Raw genomic sequence first — 21,723 nt, forward strand, 5'->3', positions numbered from 1 at the left:
AATGATGAGAGGCTGAGTGAAGATTAATATGCAATTTATCTTTCTTTTAGTTCATTTCTGTTCATTTCTCAGTGAGAAAAAGCAGTTTGTCCAAACTATTAGTTAACCTACAGGTTAAAAATTACTTCTACACCTTTTGGAGCAGAATATGATTATTTATTTATTTATTAAATTATATATTTATAATTTATTATGATTATTTATTAAATATTCTATTGATTTAAATAGAATATTTATTAAATTATTAAGAAATTTAGCATCTAGCTGATTTGTGGAGCTTCTTCCCCTGGTCCCTGCAGGCTGGTGCACTCTCCTGACTTTCCAGGGTGTAATATTTCAGCCCATGGGTTTAAACCCTGGGCCACACATGAGGACTGGGACCCCTGGGGTGACTCCCTGGGGGCGAGGGCAGCTCGGAGGATGCCCAGGGCTGTGTGAGGGGCACTTTGCAGCATGAACATCACAGTTGGTGCCCATGGTTAAATCCATACCCACCTCCCCAGGGCTCCTCCAGCCACAGAGCACTGCAGCCAGACCAGGGGGGATCAAACCCAGGGATCTTCTTCCTTTTTGTTCTTTTCTTTCCCAAGTGGACAGCTAGAATAAAAAAAAAAAGAGTTAAAACAACCAAAAAACAACATCTCCAGAGGTCCAAAAACTTGTGTAGGTCTGACTCCTGCTGGTGCCACCACAGGCTTTGCCCTTGGCAGCATGAGGAGAGGGATGAAGCCTCTGATTTGGGTGGGAGGGAGAGGAACGCCCCCAGGAAATTGCAAGGTTGCTTTTGCAACCTCTTGCCCAGCAGCTGGTACAGCAAGCAGCGCCTCCCCTCACACACTCCACAGATCTTTTCCAGCTGAGTCACTAAATCAGGAAAAAATGGAGCAGTTGAGCTGGCATTTTAGGGCACTGATTTGGAGGGGGGTGGGAGGAAGAAATCCCCTCCTTTGTCTGTAGTGTTTTCATTTTTTTTTCCACCAAGCTGCTGGAGTGAAGCAGTTAATAGTGATTTTTTTCCCCCCATCATTTTTAATCCACAACCCTGCCCTGTACCTGCCCTTATAATCCCCTAGCATGTGCTGGTGACATCACATGGCCATCAGCTCCCAGCTCCATCCCTGTGACTGTCATTAACTGTTGCAAGCAAATGAAAAATGACTGGGAGACTCGGTGGCTCCCACCAGTGACCTTGGGTATTATTAGAATGACCTCGCTTTGGCTGGACCATAAAAAAAAAAGAAAAACCTTTCTTGATATCATCGCTGGGGCTGACTGAGGCTGTTTGCAGCGAGGAGCAGGGAAAGGAGTGGAGAAAGCCATTAAAGAAAGCAAAGTAAATGTTATGCAAAGATGCAGTGGCCATAAATACTTGATCAGAGGCACAGCCCCAGCAGCAGCCTCACAGCCTGACCCCTTGCCAGGACACGCTGGGCGACGCTGGGGTTACAGAGCACCTTGCTGGGAGTATTTTTTAACCAACCTCCTCTTTGTGATTTGTTTGCTTGGGCTTGAAAGGAAAATAAATCACGTGTAACCACTTAAGGGCTTATTGGCCTCTCACACCCTTATATTCTGACTGGCTTTTCTGGTCCTACACACAACTCTGTGAGCAGAGCAGGGGGCAGACTGGGCAGGATGAATTTTTTTTTTTTTTTTTTTTTGTGTAGTATAACACAAGGAAAATGTGTATTTATGTCTCTACGTATATACACCTCCTCCCTGTGCAAACGTATATATACAGTGCATGTTTATTAATGTGCATATGTATGCAAACATAAATATTTAGCACTTATATATGGTCATATTAATGGTCGTGCATTATTCTCAATGCACAGGCATAAAAGGAACAAATATTCATTGCATGTGTCTGATGTTGCCTTCTATATATAATATATATATAATATATATAGAATATATATAATAGTATATATAGTAGTCATGCTTCTTCCCGTGTCCTCTGGAGATATTAGCAATAAAAATAAAGATTAAAATAAGAGTAAGAATTAAAAAGAATGAGAATGACAATGAGAATAAGAATAACTCATATGTGGGCTGGAGCATGAGGATGCTCTGGTGTTTAGTGCCCTCCCTGGCAGGGACCTGCAGGCTCCCCCAGGGCAGGGCTGCCCAGGACCCCCGGGTCTGGTCCCGGTGTGGTGCTGGGTGACCTGGCCAGGCTGCAATGCTCCCCCCGGGGGGCTGGGGGGGCCCGGGGTGCCCCGGGGTGTTCGCTGTGAAATAGTCAATGCACAAAAGCCATCCTCCCGCCTGTCCTGCCTGCCTTCTCCTGGCTGTCAGCTGGAAATGGATCTGATGCCCTCTGGACTTTAACTCCCGACGAAAAGGGCGTTTTATTACAGGTTATGCCAAGTTGCAGAGAGACTCGGAGAGCTGAATAAGAAGAAACAGCGAGTGGAATCAAGGGGTGGGAGGGGGACACTGCAGATGTTTGGCAGGAAGGAGGAAGATGGGCTCAGACTGGAGGTGTGAGCAGGGACACTGATGTCAGTGTGAGCAGGGACAGTGATGTGAGAGTGAGCAGGGACAGTGATGTGTGAGCAGGGACACTGATGTGAGAGTGAGCAGGGACACTGATGTCAGTGTGAGCAGGGACAGTGATGTGAGTGTGAGCAGGGACACTGATGTGAGTGTGAGCAGGGACACTGATGTGAGAGTGAGCAGGGACAGTGATGTGAGAGGGAGCAGGGACAGTGATGTGAGAGGGAGCAGGGACACTGATGTGAGAGGGAGCAGGGACAGTGATGTGAGTGTGAGCAGGGACAGTGATGTGAGTGTGAGCAGGGACAGTGATGTGAGTGTGAGCAGGGACACTGATGTGAGTGTGAGCAGGGACACTGATGTGAGAGGGAGCAGGGACACTGATGTGAGAGGGAGCAGGGACACTGACGCCAGGGTGGGAGCACAGTCCCTGCTGCCGGGGGATGCTGGTGCTGCCGCGGGGTCTCAGCGCATCCTCCGCCGGGCAGAGCTCCCCGGAGCGGGGCGGGGGCTGCCCGGCAGAGCTCCGCTGCCAGCGGCAGCTCCTCATCGGGCAACAAGGAGCAGAGACCACCAAACCTCCTTTTTCCCCCGTGCTTTCTGCGTGTCTGGAGAGCTTCTGCCCCCTTTGCGCCGTGCAGGACCCTCTGTGTGTGACTGAAGAGGGAGGGATGGGCTGCAGGTGGCTTCCCCACCCAAACCCTCCGTCCCTCTCCTGTTTTGGGCCAGGAGGGCATCCCTGCCGGGCTGCAGGTGGCTTCCCCACCCAAGCCCTCCGTCCCTCTCCTGTTTTGGGCCAGGAGGGCATCTCTGCCGGGCTGCAGGGGGGTGCTACCGCGCCGTGGTGCCAGGAGGAGCGGGCAGGGAGCGGCGCTCCGCATCCCACTCCTCGGACCCCTCACGTACCCAGAAGGATGCCAGGGACTTTATGGAGTCTGTCAAGCACTCAGTGCTTCTGTCTTTAGTGGCATCCTCATAGACAAACTTCGCAGGTGTTAAAAAAATATGCCGGGAAATAATACTACTAATACTAATAATAAAAAAAAACAAACCTCAACAAGCTTAACAGCTGCTCAGGGACACTGCAAACCATCTGATTTTGCAGGATAGGGCTACCATCCTAATTCTCCCTGGCAGCTTTTCAAGTGCGTTTCATCGCTGGTTGCCAATGGAGGATGGCTCTGTCTCTCCCTTCGAGCCCTGCCGGGTGTCTCTGGGAGCGGTTTGGCACCGGGAAAATCAACTCCCATCCCGGGAGCTGGGGAGAAAAAAAAGTAAAAAATAAAAAAAAAAAAAGAAGAAGAAGAAAAAAAAAGTGCGAGTGTCTGGAAAAGAAATAATAATAATAATTTTTAAAAAGTTTTGAAGTGTCAGACTGTGAATTTAAGTTTCAGCCGGGGTAATGTTGTGCCTTATGGCAGGTGAGAGCTGCGCGGGGAGAAACGCGACAGTCGCAGACAGTTTGGGGACACTCGCGTGCTTTAAGAGCCCAAGGGTGACCTCTGTGCCAGCCTGCCACCCCTGCGCAAGACACGGGCACACAGGGTTCTGTCGGGAGGGCTGGGGGCAGGAATGACAGCACGAAGCTCTTCGGCATCCCTTCCCAAAGGATGCTCCCCCAGCCCCTCCAGCCGGCCGCGGGACTGGCAGCTCGCTGCTCCTCTTTGGCTCGTGGGTCTCCTTTCGGGTTTATATTTATTTTTGAAGTGTTGAAGCCCCAGTAACACAAAGGGTTTTCTCGGAAGGAAAAACAAACCCCAACGAAATCCCAGAGCAATCTTCGCGGCAAAGCAGAGCCGCCTGTTTCTGGAAATGATGCTTGCAGAAAGGGTGAAAGTCATGAGCCTCTAACCAAAAATGTAACAAACCCTGGCCAGTATCACAAGGGCAAACTTCCCTTGGGCCTCAGGGTTTGCTGTTATCCTTGCTTACACTGATAAGTCCTTTTTCTAAATCCTCCAAAGTTGCTTGCTCTTCCCTTTCATGTATAAAGTTACCAAAATCTGACAGATAAGACAGATTTACTGTTTCTGGATAAGACTCATGGCCACACATAAGAGACCACACCGCAAAAGATCACTTAAAATGTGTTGCTGATTCAATGGAAGACTGTTGAAAAAACTCTGTTTTTACTTTAAACGATAGCATGAGGAAAATAATAATATAGTAAGAGGGGGAAAGAGGCAGCTCCCAGAAGAATAAAGACATTTTCTGCTCTGCTGTCACTCGTGTTTTCACCTGTGTGTGTGCTCTCCAGAGCAGGCAGTGTGGCTCAGGGAACTGCTTTTCTTCTCCTTCTGTTTGATTTCAAAATGCAGCTGACACCTTCACAGGTACATGACATTATCGGCACTCACACTCCAAGAAAGGGCTGGGGAATGTGGTGGAAGGATGTGTCAAGGATGAGGCAGGAAAGTGCAAATTTAGAAAATCTTGGAAGTTTTTCTAAAAGCCGTCTGAAAAGACAAATTAGTGGGGATTCCTCTGATTATAGCATATACATTTTGAACTCTTTTTGGATACCTTTATAACTTAAAGACTGGTGACCAATTTCCTAAATTTGTTTCTTTCCCTTCAGTGAGAGGTTTTTGTCTACATTTGGTGTTTTGTAGCACCGCTGCTGTGGGGAAAGAGAGCCCAAACCCAGCTTCCTCACCTCACTGCTAAATCTCAGCCTTCCTTTGGTTATCCAAAACTGTTTGAATTTGAGCCAGCGAGTCCCAAAAGTTTTACAAACCTCAGCAGAGAAGAGAAATATCCCATCCAAGAGTGCATTAGCACTCGGAGAGACAAATCACAGCACAGCGGCAAAAATAAAAATTCAATAAAATAAAGTACGGGCTCTTGCTGAGGTTTATTTTTAAATTACCCGTTTTACACTTTAAAAAAAAAATAGTAGAATAACCGAAGCAAATCGGAGAGGAAGAGAAGAGCAAAGGCAGGAGGAGTGCGGCTGCTGGAAACGAGAGTTCTGTGCTCGGTCTCTGGGACAGGGAGCCGGGCAGCAGGAATTGCCAGAGGCACAGGGGGCATCGCCTTTCCCCGGGTCCCCCCAGCCCTCGGATAATAAACTCAAGTGTCTGTCCGTCTCAGCCCTGCCCATCTTCTTTAGCCAACTTGACAAAGTGGAAGAAATATGACATGTGAATTATTAAAGAGGAGGCAGTTGACTCCTAACCTCTGTTGCTTTTTTCTCAGAACCCATTACCTGAGAATTTATCTTGCAGGAATTACAGTGTCTGAAAGCTTCGGGAGGAGAAGCGAGGAGGGAGGGGGGCATTTGAATAAGAGTTTTGAAGAAATACCGCTGAAAAGCACCAGGTTTCACCTTAGCATTTGCGCCACTCAAGAGGTGGATAACGTGTAAGAGAAAACAAGCCATTCCTCCTCAGAAGTGGATCAGGTCGCCACAGGGAGCCAGGGAATAAAATCCGAACTGAATTTAAAACGGCTATCACCACTTAAATACATTTAAAAAGTAGAAAGGGGGAAAATGGAGAGCTTTTCTCGTGCTTAAAGTTTGTCCTTTAGCCCCGTTCTTAAAGTTAACGAGAGCTCTTGATAAATAATCTCCCCGCCCGCCCTGGGTGAAGAGGGGCTCTGCAGCGTGTCCTGCTCATCCCCCGGCGCCCAGGGACGGGATTTAATTCCCTGCCAAGGATGCAGAGCCCGGAATCTCGGGGGGGAAAAGTCTGTACCACCTCTGGGTGCAGTAGTCTGTACCACCTCTGGGTACAGACTCCAAAGTTTAGAGGTTCTGCCATAACCCTCCCTACAAAAGTTTGTCAGTGCGATGGAACTGGCGGGCAACTCTCAGGCCGAGCAAATTGTTGGATGATTTCCCCCCCGCTAAGGAATTCGTAGCAGAGGGACAGATCGAATGGCACGGACATTGATTTTCCTTTTTAATTTTTTTCTCTCCCCCCCACCGTCCTCCCCCCCTTAAAAAAATATTTTATTTAGGAAGGGGAAAAACCTCTTTGGGAGAGAAGAAGACGAGGGTGATTTTTCAAGTCCTTTGGGCGTCGATTTGTATCTAGCGCTGCCAAGCCTAAGGTAATAATTGAATCTCTCCCAAATCTTGGTGATAGAGCAGTCAGAAATGACTCCATCTGACAGCAGAGCCATGAGGCAAGTGATGGATACTATTGTCCAAGCCTGACCCTCCATTAACACCACCTATCAGCATCTGTATTCTGTCACCAATTCCCATGCCGGAGCCAAGAGGGGTGACTCTAATATTCTGAGCACATTGAAGGCTTCCATGCTGAGTTCAACCCTGCATCAACTAAATGGGTGGAGAGGATGACCTAAACCTTGCTCTCTCTATCTCCACTCGCCTTATTACCCCACTCCAATCCCATTGTTTTGCAGGTGCCTGCAATTTGCTCCTTATCTCCTCACTGTTTATGAGGGCTCCTTTTTATTAATACAAAGGGAGAAATGTTATTAATATTAATTAACAAAATAAAAAATGAAGCAGTTTTGGGAATCCACCAAATGAATAATCTCATCCTCTAATTGGAGATGAAGTGGTGGTGGGGGGGAGGAGGTGTAAGAGAAACAGATGACCTACTGGGTGACAGGCACAGGTTGGAAGGGTGACATTTTATTGTAAGCCTCCCTATGAAAGGAAGAAAAGGAAAGGACCAGTCAATTTAATGCAGGGACCAAGAGTGCAAGAGTGTTGCTAAGAGACAGAGATGCTGCTAAAGTTCTGTGAGAAGCTGTACCCTGACCTTATGCAAATGGAGGCTTCCAACTCTTTGTGGAAAGGCTGCAAATTCCACCCACTGTGTCACCAATACCTGGCATCGAGCCTTTTATTCAAATGTTCTCTAAAAACACACACGCAGAGGATGTGACAAAGCATGACACATTTCGGGCTGGAAGGGGGGGACGCGAAGGGGGGCAGCAGGGAGGGGGAAGGACGGATCTCATGGTGGAAATGTCACCCATCCATACCTCCCAGAGCCTGTCATCTTCCCGAGCTGAGAGACGAACCTAAGGATTCCTAAATTACCTTAATCCAGATCTATTAGGAGTCATAAATAGCATCTCCTCCTTGTGCGTGGGAGAAGCTTTGGGAAAACAGAGGAGCCACCAGGATCTGCTGGCTAACAGCTCTCCATACCTACATCTGCAGCACCTACAGCTGCCCGGGGAGCTCCTCCTGGAGCTGGCTCCATCCCACCGTCAAAACCAGCCACAGAAAACCCCTAGGCACCCCTCAGCCAGGGCTCAGAGCTATGGGGAAACATTAAATCTGGGGGAGTAGGGAGGTGGGAACACTCCCAGTTCAAACACAACCTTCACCAAGGATTCAAGGTGAAGTAAGTGACTCTAGAGCTGTTTTCTCTCACTGCAATCAGCAGAGTAAACACCCGGGTAAATCAATACAGATCCCCACCTGACGGAAAACAAGGCTAGTTTGGTGGTGTTTTTATTTTTTTTTTTTTAATCGAATCGAATTCCAGACAAGCATCAGAGTGATTGAAGAGTTATCTCGGGAAAAAAAAAAAAAAATCTAAATACCCAGTTATGCCAACTTTCTTCCTAGTATATTAAACACCTGTGGATGCTGCACACGGGGCTCCCCAAAGCCCCCAGACTTTTCTCTCCCGGCACTTTCCTCACACACAAATGGCAAATTGATATTTTTTTATGAACGTGTAGGTTTGCTATGCAGGGAAAGGAAGGGCTGCTTGTGCTCAGAATGATAAATAAAAGTAATAAAAAAGAACAGAATGACCTGGGCATCTCCCTCGAATGGCAGCGAGATAAAGTGCTCCAGGACAGGCTCGTCCTGACGGGCTGAACTTGCGGTGCTTAAATTCGATATCCCTCTGTTTTCCACGCGAGCTGGAAATTATCGGTTTACTTTCATTTCAGTTGATCCTCGGGGCACTTTTGGGACTCCGGCGGCCAATTTTCCTTTCACAGGAGATAGGATTTCTCTGTCCGCCCTGAGCAGCGACTGAAAAGTGACTCAGCTGCGGTCTGCAAAGTAAAGTGATGCCTGATTACTCATCTTTGAGACACTCAGGGTTTGCTCGGACTTCAAACCGTCTCGGAAAGTCGAGCTGGGAAAAGCAACCAAAAAACTTAAAACCCCTCTGTCACCATCGGATTCACCTGATTCTTCTCGGCCCCATCCCTCGCCGGGGAAAAGCTGCTTTGGGCATCTCCTCTCCTCAGGATGCCCCAGACCAGATGGAAAACGTGACCCTTCACGAGTGAATGCCTCAGCCCCGTGGGTGGAGGTGGCGCTGAGAGGGCCACGCTGCTTCCTGCGGTGCCACCCGGGCTCCGCGGCCGCGCCCAGGGCAGCCCCGCGGTGCCCCGCGCATCCCCCGCGGGGCTGGGGCTGCAGGTCCCCTCTGCACCAGGTGGGCACAGTAAATGGAGTTACCCGTGCAAATTGCCCGGTATATATATATATATATAAAATAAAATAAGAATTTTCATAATGTGCACAATACTATTAATATTTCATATTAGCAGTGCGTGCATGGTGAACTTTGTAATGGGAAATTCAATCGCCGCTGTAAATATTAATAGAATATGAAATGAAGCCACAGCTTTCGTGTAGCACTGACAGTAAAACGGAGTGAACATGTGGTGGCCCTGGGGCAAGATAGGCCTTTCCTCTTGTCTCTCTCGCTTTATTACATTAGCCCGAGCCTCTCCTTACAGTCCTGGGCTCAGAAGCTGAAGTTCACAGGTCAGCCATGACAAATGTCCCCACGTCTAGCCAAACAAGACCCCCTGGCCTTGCCATTACATTTGCCCAACAAGCCCCTGGAGGGTGCTTAAGGGTGGCTGGCGCAGGTAAAAGAGCTTTTTACTCTTCAGCGCAACTTTCCCAAACGCGTCCGAGGCGCGGAGCCGCCCGCAGCTCCTCCGGGGCCGGCTGCGGGCACCCTGCCACCCCAGCCCGGCTCCGGGCACAGCCTTTGCCCCCACCCTGGGTGTCCTGTCCCGTCCCGGGCTGGCATTTCCCGGTGATTTCCCCCGCCCCGAGGTGCCCCGGCGGCCCCCGCGAGGTTCGGGGCACCCCGCGATGCCCACCCGCGACACGGCGGCCGCGGGGCTCTCCAGGAGCGGAGGAGAGAGAGCACCGGGAACCAAACGCCTTCTTGCCTTCTCAGCCCCGTCATTTTTTGGCTGACATCAGCCCCGGACCGGCAGCCTCCCGGGCTTTTGGGGGTTTTTCCACTCTTTCCCCTATTTCCAGGAATTTTTTCTTGTATAAACATCACTTCCAACCGCTTTCTTTTTTACAGCGGGCATTAATCTCCATTTGTTCGGGGAAACCTTGTCAGAATTTCCTCCCGCTTTTCCCCGCGGAGGTTCGGGCTGCCCGGTGATTTATGCCGTGTCTCTCCGGCGCTCGGGGCTGACTTTCCCCGTGCCCTGAGGAGCTGCAGGTGGGCGGAGAGGGGCTGGGAGCCCCCCAAACTCTGCAGGGGCCCGCCGGGGAGCGGGGTACAGCTGGGTAAGGGCCAAAAAGCACCGGGGAGGGAATTCTAAAGGGACACTTCAGTGAGTGGAAAGCGGGAAGTTAAATGGCAGAGAATCCAAAGCATACTCGGGCTCTTTTTATCTCGGTAGGCAAAACTCACCTGAGGGGGGGGGGGGAACACATTGCACCCCGAGAACCCCATTCCTTCCTTCATTAAAAAGAAAAATCCAACCAAAAATCCTGTGATCGGCCCCTACCAAAATCTTTTATGCCAACAAATACCCGGCTCTACTGATTTCTTTTAGGAAATTCTGATATTTTAGTATTGATATGACAATGTCTCTTTTAAAAATCCAAGCACCCGCGTGTCTGCCGCTTTTCCAGCCGCTCCAGCTGTCCGAAAGCTGCGGGAGAGACCGAGCTGGGAGGGAAGAACCCCCGGTCTTTTCCTCCTTGGAACGGCTCGTCCCTAATTGCACGCCAAGAAGAAACAGTTCTCGGGAGCCTTTTAGCCACCCGGCTTGTGAAATCATGAATGAAAAGGAAATAAACCCTAATGCGCAGCCAGGAACCGACTCTGGCCACTTCTACATTGACTTATTCATTTAACAGCTTCTGTATTTTTCCAGCATCGCGGCTCACGTACTTTGTACAGTGTCTGTGGCTTCATTAAAAGCTTTCTATTATATCCCCCAGGAAAATGCAACTGTCACCTCTCCGTGCCTTTTAAGAAGAGTTGCACTTTCAAAGAATATTTTTCTCCCCTTTTACTAAAAGAAACAGCACTGAATTCAGGTTTTGTAAGTGTTAAATAACTTTCCCAGCGTGTATTAAAGGAAGATTGTATTTTATCAACAGCTGATTGATGCGGCCATGTGATCCTCTCGGTTTGTCTATAGTATCATATTTATTTAACCTGCTGGGGGACTGTGTTCAGGGGCCGCTTGCTCCCGCTGGCAAGAGCACACACATTACACACTACCCCAGGTATTCTGATTGATTGTTCCCACCCCACAGCCTTTGGATCATAATTTAACACAGCAGGTCCTACAGCACAGAGGAGGTTTTCGTGAAATGCAGTGAGGGGTTTCTGCGAGCCAGTACCGCACCGCTACCAGGCTTTTCTGAACTAAAAATCTGATGTACGGGGAGAGGTGGAGGAGAATCGTGATGCCAACGGTGGCACACGCAAACGCCATTAGCCTCTGCATTTAATCCAAGCCCTTCGTTTTTAACAAGTTCTTCCTGCAAATGAGCATTTCCTGGGACTTTCGGAGCACCCGGGTGCAGCACCACCACGCACGTCAAACGCTCCAGAGCGGCAGTCGGTCAATTATATTCAAACATATTTAAAATGCGGAGAGAGTCAGACGTCAGTTTTCTCCTCACTTTCCCTAAATGAAACAGTTCAGAAAGTCTTTTGGCTGCCAGCTGCTATTTGGCCCCAGAGAGGAGATAAAAACAAAACACTCATCACCCCCACCTCCCAAAAAAAAAAAAAAAAAAAAAAAGAAATAATAAAAAAAAAAAATCAAACCCCTCAACCCCCCCCCCCCCCCCCCCCCCAGTCCACATAATGCCCGCCCTGCAAATTGTTTAACAAGCTCAGTGATGAATTAATTTGCGCGGGGAGGTCTGGATCCCTGGATCCCGGCGCTGCTGCCCGCAGCGGTGCTGCTGCTCCCTGCCCGGGGCCGGAGCGGCGCATCCCCGGCCGAGGTGCGGGATGCGGGGCTGGGCTGCCGCCCCTCTCAGCCCCACCGCGGGGCATCTAGGGCAGGTTTAATTAAAGTTTATTTATTTTTAAATTTTTTTCATGTTTATCCTGCGTGCAGCCACATTTTGCTGCGGAAAGCAACGTTTTCCAACTGTTGTTTTATTATTATTATTATTTAAATTTTTTAAAAGAAAGAATAATTATTTCTATTTTTAACCCCTTCCTCCAGCCGCTTCAAGGATGCGCTGCGGGGAAGGTCTTCACCCCCCAGCCATCTCTCCCTGCTCGTGGGGGGTTTTTTCCCCCTCTGGCAGGTCTGTGCCCTTTGGAGAAGCGGGGATCTCCCTCTCTGACTCTCTGGGGGCTGCCAGGAGGGCCCGGACCCGGCTGACCCCGCGCTGGGTGCGGGCCGGGAGCTCGCCCGGCCCGGGCGCAGCCTGGCACCCGGAGCTGTTTGCCCATGACTCAGGGCCAGGCCAGGGATGCAGGGGCTCGGCAAGGTGCGGGAGATGGCAAAGGAGGTGCCAGGTAATGGATCGGCTCCAGTCCCGCGGGGCAGAGGCGTATTGACAGATCACGTTAATCAGTAATTTTTTTTTTTTTTTTTTTTTTCTCTAGTGGGTGCCGGTGACAAATAGCTCCACTCTCCGGGCTCGTAACCCTTTTGTGGCCGGGGCCTTTCTCCCTGCCCGCCTTCCCTGTTACGGATGTCAGCGAGCTCGTCCCGCTCACCCCTCGGGATTGCCCCCCGGGGGAGGCGGACGGATTTCCCAGGGCGCTTCTCCTGCCTAACTTAATTTTGCTCTGGGAAAATCCTGTCACTTAGGACCGTTTGTGCTGGGACCTCTTCAGGAAAGGCGGTTTTACGGTCCAAATGTCTCTTTTAGAGGAGCGCTTTTACTCCGCAGCGGAGACTTCCCGCGTTACCTGTTCTGTTGACAAAGTAAACTAAATCCCACTTAAAAACATGATTCCTAGTCTGTGTGAGAATGAAGCATATATGTTTTTAGGGCTTGTTAGTGCCAGGTCATATTGACTGATTCCTGAATAGTTGCCATTGTGCCGCGCTTGCTAAAGGAACCCGAGCAAACACCGCCCGAGAAAGGTTTGTGGCTCCCTTCCACCGCCGGCCGCGGGCTCGCAGCCAGCCTCTCCCTCCCCTGGCTAATCTCTTCCTTCTAAATTTGTTTAGGGGAAAAAAAGAGAAGATAATTCCTGGGAAGGTGGGGAGGCAGAACGGATCAAACAGCGCGGGGAGGGTCATGCACCTCCGAGGCAGTCCCGGGGCGAGCATCAGCCAGAGGGAGAAGGAGCGCGGCCGGGGGCTCCCATCGCTTTTCCCGCAGGGGTGCCGGTTCTCCCTGCCCTGGCAAAGGCTGCTGCACCCTCCGTGGGCTGCGGGGCAGGGCAGGGCTGTCGCCTTGCAGAGGACGGCGCTGTCTCGGGCAGGATGCGGGGCAGGATGCGGGGCAGGAGCCGCGGCAGCCGCGCCCTGCCCGCCCCGCGCTGCGGCAGCGCCGGGGCCGGAGCCGCCCCGAGCCCCCGGTGCCCCTCCCCGAGGAGCTGGGGGAGGAAAACAACAACGTTTGTTCATTCCAAGCCTCGGCAAACAGCTAAACTAGTTTACACAGTTGGTTTTGACGAACGAATAAATTGTTTTCTTTAAGTACACCGTCCTAAGCAAGCACACACTTTAACTAGCTTTCCTAGGAGAGAGCTTTTTACTAGATTGCTTTTTCATTGCGTGGCTATCGGAATGAGATAATGACCAAAGAGGTGGAACCTAATCAGCCTTTTAGTTGAGTTTAAAGAGTCTAGAGGTAGTTTAAAGGTAGCTTTGGTCATGTTTGCTGGGCAGCTGCGATGTTTGCACTACCACGTTATGATGGGGAGAGTAATGTGTTCGATAGATAAGGGAAAGAGGCTAGCCAAAAAGCAAGGTCAGGTGTGATAAGACTTGACACTTTTACTCATTTTTCACACACATAAAAGGAAACTTTAAAATATGAAGCAAAAAGAAGGAAAGATTCGACATGCTAACATCCATCATAAAAACTGTACATTAACAGACCTCACTTCTTATTTAATTAGCCCAAAACCTTATCATAGCTTGGAACGTGTCATGCCATTAAAAAGAAAAATAATTCATCTATTTTGTTAGCACCTAGGTATGCTCCAAAAATAAAACCTCCCTGTTCATGGGATAACCACACAATTCCCTTTCTCCTCCTTCATGTTTTATCTTCACTTTCTAAAGCAGTTAATAAAATAAGTTATAAGCTGAAGATAAGAGTCTCTGAGTGTAATCAATGGGAAAGGGAGGGCATGAGGTTCTAATAGAGACAAAAATCCTGGAGGAAAATGAAAAAAAATGTTGTCTCTCTGGATTTAAAAGCTGTATGAAATAAACCCACCAGGTACTGATGAAGAAATACAAAGTGCAATGTAACCAAACAATCTGTGGCAAAACTCACCCCCTTAAATAAGACCTGCTGTGACTTGAATGGTATTTTAGCAATATTGGTGTCCAGGACAGCTACATATTATTTACCCTACATTCTATGAAAATGAATTGGTTTTTGCTACACATGCAAGAATTCTAACCCAAAACTTATTACATTTCTTCTTTCAGGAAACTTTTCTGCCATCTTCAGTGGAAATCTAAGCTACATATTGAAGGTCAATCTCTCCTCAACACCCACCTCCTATCAGAAAATCATTTCAGTCCCCATTCAACAAAAAAACTAGAAAGATAATATTTGCAGAGCCACCTAAAACCAATTTTGAAAAGCAACTTTTGGTAATGTACAGAGGCACTCACACACCTATGTCCAAACTGGGGCTTCTCAAAATGCCCGTGCAGCTGCTGGTCAAAATAAAACCAGAATTTGTAGGCACTGCAGCTTTTTTCCTTGAAGCCTGGCAAGTGTCTGGAATTTGTCTTTGGGCAGGTCTAGGGCTCTCAATCCCTTGGCAGGGCTAAACAGTTTGGTGTTTTCTGCTTTTTTCCCTGAGCCCACAAACGATCTTGCCGTTCTTGCCCAGCGGGTCTCTAAAAGAGAAAATGAGCTGAATGAAGAAAGAGGACTGACCTGCTGTCCTTTCCCTCCTGCAAGGTGGGATTTCCCTGCCCTTCCATCAGTCCTCCAGGGGCTAGACCCACCCCAGAGAGATGGTGATCTACTCTCAAGGTCCTCCTCTGTCTGCGAGGACATAAGCTCCTTCTCCATCTCTGCTGGGAAACGAAGAGAAGTGGGTCACATTTTCATCAGTTCCTCCTGAAATGGCTGCATTCTGCAAAAAACGGGGCCAGAGGCAGTGCAAACATGAACATGGCTCCATGTCTCAGTGGTCAGAGAGGGAAAGAGAGCAGCCTGGTGAGGCTGGAATCCCCTGTGCTTTCAGGCACCTAAAGCATCACTGCTGCAAAACCCAGCCCTCAAACTCCCCAGTTATCATGCTAGCTCACACAGGAATGGGGCTGGATGTTGAATGGTCCCTGGATTCCCACTCCACGTTGGGACAAATCCCTGAGGACAGCTCAAAATTCACCCAGAGCAGCCAGGTCTTGGCACAGCTTTCCCGTGGAGCTCAGGGCAGTGCTGGGTTTAGAGGTCCCTGGCACTGCCACCGTGCCAGCAAACAGCTCCTAATCAGGTGGGGCTCAAATCCCTGCATTGTTCCCAGCCAGGGCAGTGCATGGGCACCCACAGCCAAGCACAGGATATGCCTGAACACACAGGTAAGGCTCAGGAGATTTGGGTGCTGAACACCTACAAAGCTTTGTCAGATCAGTCTGACACACACCTGAGTCACTCAGGTATTTTTTGTGGCACTGCTCTCAGGCACCTGCTTAATTGATGCCACGTGAAGGATCTCAGACCTGGCTGAGGCAGCTCACTCCTCAAAGCAAATGTTTGGGCTTTGCTGAGCAGGGATGAGCTCACACCCACTGGGGGATCATGCCGTGCCTTAACACGCTGCTGGAGCAGCGCCAGGGCAGCAAAGGACCAAAAGCACACATGGGCTAAAGAAGGTGAGCAGCAGTTTCTCAGGCTTAGCAATAGTCCTGAAAATAACCCAGCTCAGGGTCTGCCAAACCCAGCGTGGACCAGTGTAAGGATGACAGAGGGCTCTTCCACATCACCCCAGCGTGGCACACATGTTTGTCTCCAGCACTTTCTCTGTCCTTCAATCCCACAGGAAAACCACTGCTGGCTGCAAACTTTCCTTAGAGTAATGGACAGGCAACCAGATTACATATTCCACATGGAAAAATAATAAAAAAAAGATGCCTTGGGTCTTTAGGAATTATTTTCTTCCTATAGAGGCCACCTTGTACACTTTCATTTTAATAATCTATATCACTGTTGTTTTTTAGCTGATTTTAATGTCAACTGGGGATTAATGTGCATTAATTAAATTGACTGTATTTTCCTTAATGAGCACAAAAGGATTTTATGTTAATACTGATGATCCTAATAAGGATTCTCTCTACTTATCTGTGTTTTCTCAACATCCTGAAATATTTTATTAGGAAACAAATTAATTTAGTTGCTATCATAGAGTAAAAACAAAAGCTATCAGGTGACTGCTGACTGGGTCTGATGATTAAGCTGTAAGTACTGTACGTACTGTAGGACTGTTCACTGCAATGTATTACTTTAAACTTAATTTATGTCTTTTTTATGGCACTGACCAACTTTTCTAAGTTGAAAGTTGCTGTTAAATGAGTACCTGAGTAGCCTTAAAAGAGATGCAGGAAGTGAAATCTGGGTAAGGACCCATTCTCCCTACCTTGGAGTGAGTTACTAACGAGTAGGAAACAGGGAATTAGCTGGGACCAGATGCTACAGAGCGATTACAGACAGGTAGACAGGTATTCATGTACCCCCTTTCAGCTGCTCAGATTGATAATGCAAATTGGTTTTTAACTTGTTAAAACCCTATAATATAATAACAATCATTCACAACAAATGAAAGAAATACATTTATTTGCATGCATGAATATATCTGTGTCAATATATTTTTATACATTCACAGCTGTTCAGAGCTTGAAAGACACTTGACTTGCTGAGCAAGCATTTAATAAAAAGCCCATGGAAATGTTAATTAATGGTATTTGGTACTAAATGCTCACTTTGATGCTAAAATGTTACGCTGTGCAGATTTCGAATTCACTCGGCATTTTTTGCCCTTGTTACCATCTGCAAATTTCCACCCCACACCCCATTCTCACATCAGGTTGCTGAAATAATTTGATGGTATTCTAGCATATGCCAGTAATGAACACTAGGGATGGCTTCTGATCCCACTACACCTGTTTTACACCGTGGCTCTCCATGGCCTGGTTCTTGTTTGCCTCTTTTCCTTCACCATCCCAACCCAAACCCACCCTTGGCTTTGCACAAACCTCTAGGAAGAGGTAACATCCCTCAAAAAACTCCCAAGAACTTCAGCAGCTGCCATGTTTGAAACAAAATAAGAGCAATTCCAGTGAGTTCAGACAAAAAATACTCTGCTGACCTAAGTTCCTCAGGCATAAAATAGTCTGTGAGATCCAGCAGCAAGTAGAGATGTAAGAAACCTGGCAGTGGCTCTAAGATACCCTGGGAAAAAAAGGGGATCTGAAGGCTTTCAGGGCTAAAAGCCCACCTAGAATATGGAAAGGAGCTCTGTGAATGACCTCTGAATCCGACCCAAGGTAATTCTGCTTTCCTAAGATCCGTGGCATTGGGAAATTCAGCCAAGAAAATGGTAAATATAATTTTTAAGGCTGATGATAAGGTAAATTGAAAACCCATTGAAAATATCTATATGATGGAGAGAAAAAAAAATGCTTAAATTTCAAAGACTTTAAAATTAAACTTCGTTTACAAAAATGTGACTGATCTGATTATAGAAATCCTTATTTTTTCATTTACATTTGTCCTAAGTTTTCCATGTAAATGAAATCACAATAATAAATATATTTTAAAAAAACTCCTTAGACTAATATGTTAGAAAAAGGAATGATTTTTTCAAAGATACAAGAAAATTATTTTTTTGAGAATAAAATTCCCATTGGGAAAAAAAAAGGAGTTGATTTTTCATTTCTAAGGAGAGAAAAAACCCTGTAAGAAATCCAACCATTCTGTGAAATTCCACTGGATAGATGGCTGTATATATGTAGATGTTTAAGGATTTATTTCTTTATACTGCTACTTTTAGTTCAAGTTTTATATTGAATGTTTATACAGGGTTTTAATAACATTTCTGTTTACCTTGTGTCTTTCTTGACAAATTAACCTTTTTCAACAGTAACTATAAATTATATAATCACATTAGAACATTAATTAATTAAAGATATTAGTAGATGACCTATAATTAATATAAAATAATTAAAGAAATTATTGTTAGTTTCGACAATCTGGAGCTGAAACCCACTTTGAAACGTCTCATGCCAGTATTCCTCAGAGTGATTACTGTCTCTGTTACAGTAAAATATCCCACTGCCACTTTATTTGTGTGTACAGAAGAATAAATTTTTATGCCAGCTATCCCAGCATGTCCAGGCATTGACTTTTGCAAAATGGACTGGGGACATAATTATGAGTAACACATTTTGCACAGGTCACCCAAGAGCTCCAAACTATAAAAAACATTTATATTTTTGACCTTTTTTTTTTTTTTATTGCTGTAGTCTGCTGCTCTTTGAATCCTCTGTGATTTTGCTGGCATCTAAGGCTGCATTTTTCCATCCTACCTGGCAGCCTCTGCCACATCCCTCTTGGTCCTTTTGGAGCGTCTCAAACACAGTAGAACAGAGGGTCTCACTTTGCCTAAGGAAATTCAGCTGTAACTTGACAAATTGGTCAAAAAAGTGTCATAGGGGTAAATCCTGATTTTAAAAAGTGTTTTGTGACACAATTAATGACCTACCCTAACTTATTTGACAACTGGGCACAGAATGTAAGAATGCTCCAGATGCAGACTTGAGGGGCTCTCTTTAGGTCTTCACTCTGGACACTTTGTATATCTGAAAACTAGACCATAAATTTATTAAAATCCATCTTACTTTAATTATTTTTATGATGGTTTTCTATGTCTTCCTTTGCTATACATCCTTCCCCTCATAACAAAATGCATAATTCAACATGCAGAATCACAACCTCTTGTGTCCGGAGGCTGACTCTAAATTCTCACTTCTAGAAACATGGAGAAATCTCCCTAAAAAAGAGCAAAGCAGACTTCCAGCTCCAGACCATGGTCTTCCTTCCTTAATGAACATTTTCTGAAGGTAAAACTTTCCATCTTAGACTTTCACAAGGGGTAGACTCATTTGCAAATATTTAGCAGGGCTCTGCAGTCCTCCCCAGGGGCAGCTTGGGCAGAAATGTCAGCCTGAGAACTGTGGTACTTTGGAGAGAGTAAAACCACAAAGCTCTGATCTGACTATAAATGCTACATTGCATTTCATTATTGGCTTGGCACACGCTGCACAAGATGAACACAGGCATCTTTATCTGTATGTTTGAAACTCTGTACACACATCTGTCATCAGTGATATTTTTAAGGTTGCTGCCCTGGTTAGATGAAGACAATTACATTTATTTGTGCAGGGATTGCAGTAAATATTGGCATGTGCATAAATGGAGGCTGTAGGCAGAAAATAGAACACATAAAGGTTTAGGGGATGTGGTTCAAAGCACACAGATCTATGCCTTGTTCACGTGCATCTATAAATAGCAGTGTAAGGAACTCGAGGCATCAGTGTCCAGTCCAGATCATGGCCTTATAAAAGCAGCTCCTGTGCAAGGGTCCACTTTACAATTTCCTCTGCTCTAACAACCTCCTTTCATTGCAAACTTAATGAGTGCTTTCAAGTGCACGACAAAAATGAGATGAGAGAGTTTGGGGGAACCTCCTTGTCGGGGAAAACCAACACCTTGAATTAAAGGCATCAACTACTTGAGCCTCTGCAGTCAAAGCTGTGTTTTCAGAATGTAAAACTAATAACATTCATTGAACTACTGAAATACTATAAAGTAAAGGAGAAAAGTCCAGTAAACACAGCCCCTAAAACTGCAAAGAGATGCTTGCTTTTGATCTGCAGGAGCCTCCGCTTCTCTTCCATGCAGGATCACTCAGCCTAACCTGTGGGTGCTGCCTACAGCAATATTTTAACCATTTGATATTTTTTAAAAACACCCTTGCAATTTCTTTGTAGTCCTATAAATCATTTTCCCTTTTATTATTTTTTTGGTGTATGTTATTAAGCTAAAGAACAATGGGATGTTTTTCCTCCTCTTGTTTTGTCCATAAATTGATTTATGTTACAGTGAATAGTTGAATTACACACCCTTGTGTAAAACATGCTGAACACTAAAGAATAAGTGACTATCTACCACTTGAAGATTAATCTTCTCTTTGTTTGAGTATCTGAGACTACAGGGCACTCACAGCTGGAAAAGAGCGTTCTAGCTACAGGTTTGTGCTTTTAATAGCATATGAAAGCTGTTGTCAGGGTTTTTTTTGCTGCAGTATTTATTTATCATCACATCTCCAGAACAATTCACTGTAATTCTACTGTACATTTCATCCCAAAACCTCAGAGTGCTTTGCAGGCATTAATTATCCCAACCAAATCATGCAACATGTAAATGATACATAGGGATAATTTAACAACTACTAAGAGGAGCTAACTGAGGTAGCTCCAGAGAGGTTGTAAATTAGTTGTATGGGCTATCTGAATGAGTTAGGTGTAGCCTGGGAGAGCTGGAAAGCACATTACCAGCCAAAGCAGCAACATGTTATTAGCAGGCAGAGCATAATTATGATTTGGCCAAGCTCTAGGATCAAATTATAACACTAAAGTGAAGCCCACACTGAGATCAGTAAGAGTCCTGCCTCAGTGCCATGTGTGTGCCAGCATCTTTGTGTTCCCCATTCACCAGGGATGGCATTCATTGATGCAATCTGCAGAAGGTAAGTAATTTTTACCTAGGCAGACCAAATTTGTGACAATTGGCCCCCAAAACTAAAGGTATAGAGGGGAGTTCTGTTTCTTTTATTCTATTTTTAAAGAGAATGAAAAACAATTCCTCATAAATTGCATTTGCAAGGCTTTTCTCAGTCGTATCCCAAAGACATTTCCAACAGCGCAGGGAATGGCACTGTTTTGCTGGAATATGAGTCAGTTAACTCAGGCTGGAAGTGCCAGCACTGAGCTGTTTTCTGGTGAGCTGTGATGGGATCACACGCGAGGCAGAAAGGCTGAATGCTTACAGAAATACAAATATTTCTATTGCACCTGTACAGGAATCACAGGAGATGTTTCCAACATGACTGAGCTCCTGGTGTGCTCCTCACTTCCAAGTGGAAGGAACTCAAAACTTGTCTTTTGAATGCCTTAGAGAAACTTTAATCAAGAAGCAGAGCTCATTTTAATCTTGAAGGGAATGCTGATATTTTAAAATTTTACCAAATCTGTGGTGTATGGAATATTAATAGTTTAAAAACTATTTGGAATAACAATGTTAATTTTCTTCCTTTTCAGGGGATTTATTAAAAAGTAATAGCCATACTTTCCATCAGCTGCTCACCTCAAAATGTGGCAGTCTCTGACATCAGTCAGGTGTTGCCATGGGAAAAAGTAAGTGGTCTTCATTGCACATGTTGTCACTTAAAAACATCAGAGGAAAGAAAAAGACAACTCACAGGCAAAAGCAATGACCAGGGAATATCTAGATGTGCTTCTAACAAAGGCTGGAATAAATATACAAGTAATGGAAACTATTGCCTGTGTGAAGACCAGCAAGTTCAATTTCTAAGCAACCCCGCTAAGGTGATGTTTAGGGATGCATCTCCTCGTCTCAGCTACAGCAACTCACTCCTGATTATTTCAGGGATATGACAAAGGCTTTCACCAGCTGAGGATATGACCCCAATATCACTCAGATGCCACGTGAGTGCTCCATCCCCTGGGCTTTGAAGAGGTGTGGAGTGGTAACCTGTACACACGTGTGGGTTTCATAGCAAAGGGTTTGTCAACAGGATTCAA

General features: G+C 46.3%; 2 long non-coding RNA genes across 3 annotated transcripts in view; one reads left to right on the forward strand and one right to left on the reverse strand.

The window, feature by feature from the left end:
• LOC144246939 (uncharacterized) overlaps positions 1–21,723 on the reverse strand; it is a 66,728-nt gene that overhangs the window by 4,722 nt on the left and 40,283 nt on the right. For both annotated transcript variants that reach the window (XR_014957677.1, XR_013340651.2), the window contains one exon: positions 496–597. This is a non-coding gene — a long non-coding RNA (uncharacterized LOC144246939). The remainder of the gene's footprint in view (positions 1–495; positions 598–21,723) is intronic.
• Positions 11,557–17,846, forward strand: LOC146766549 (uncharacterized). Its single transcript, XR_014957679.1, has 3 exons — positions 11,557–12,209; positions 12,300–12,786; positions 12,874–17,846. It is a non-coding gene; the product is annotated as an uncharacterized LOC146766549 (long non-coding RNA).

Source organism: Lonchura striata, chromosome 10 (genome assembly GCF_050655825.1).
Source record: "Lonchura striata isolate lonStrDom1 chromosome 10, ASM5065582v1, whole genome shotgun sequence".
NCBI classification, from domain to species: domain Eukaryota; kingdom Metazoa; phylum Chordata; class Aves; order Passeriformes; family Estrildidae; genus Lonchura; species Lonchura striata.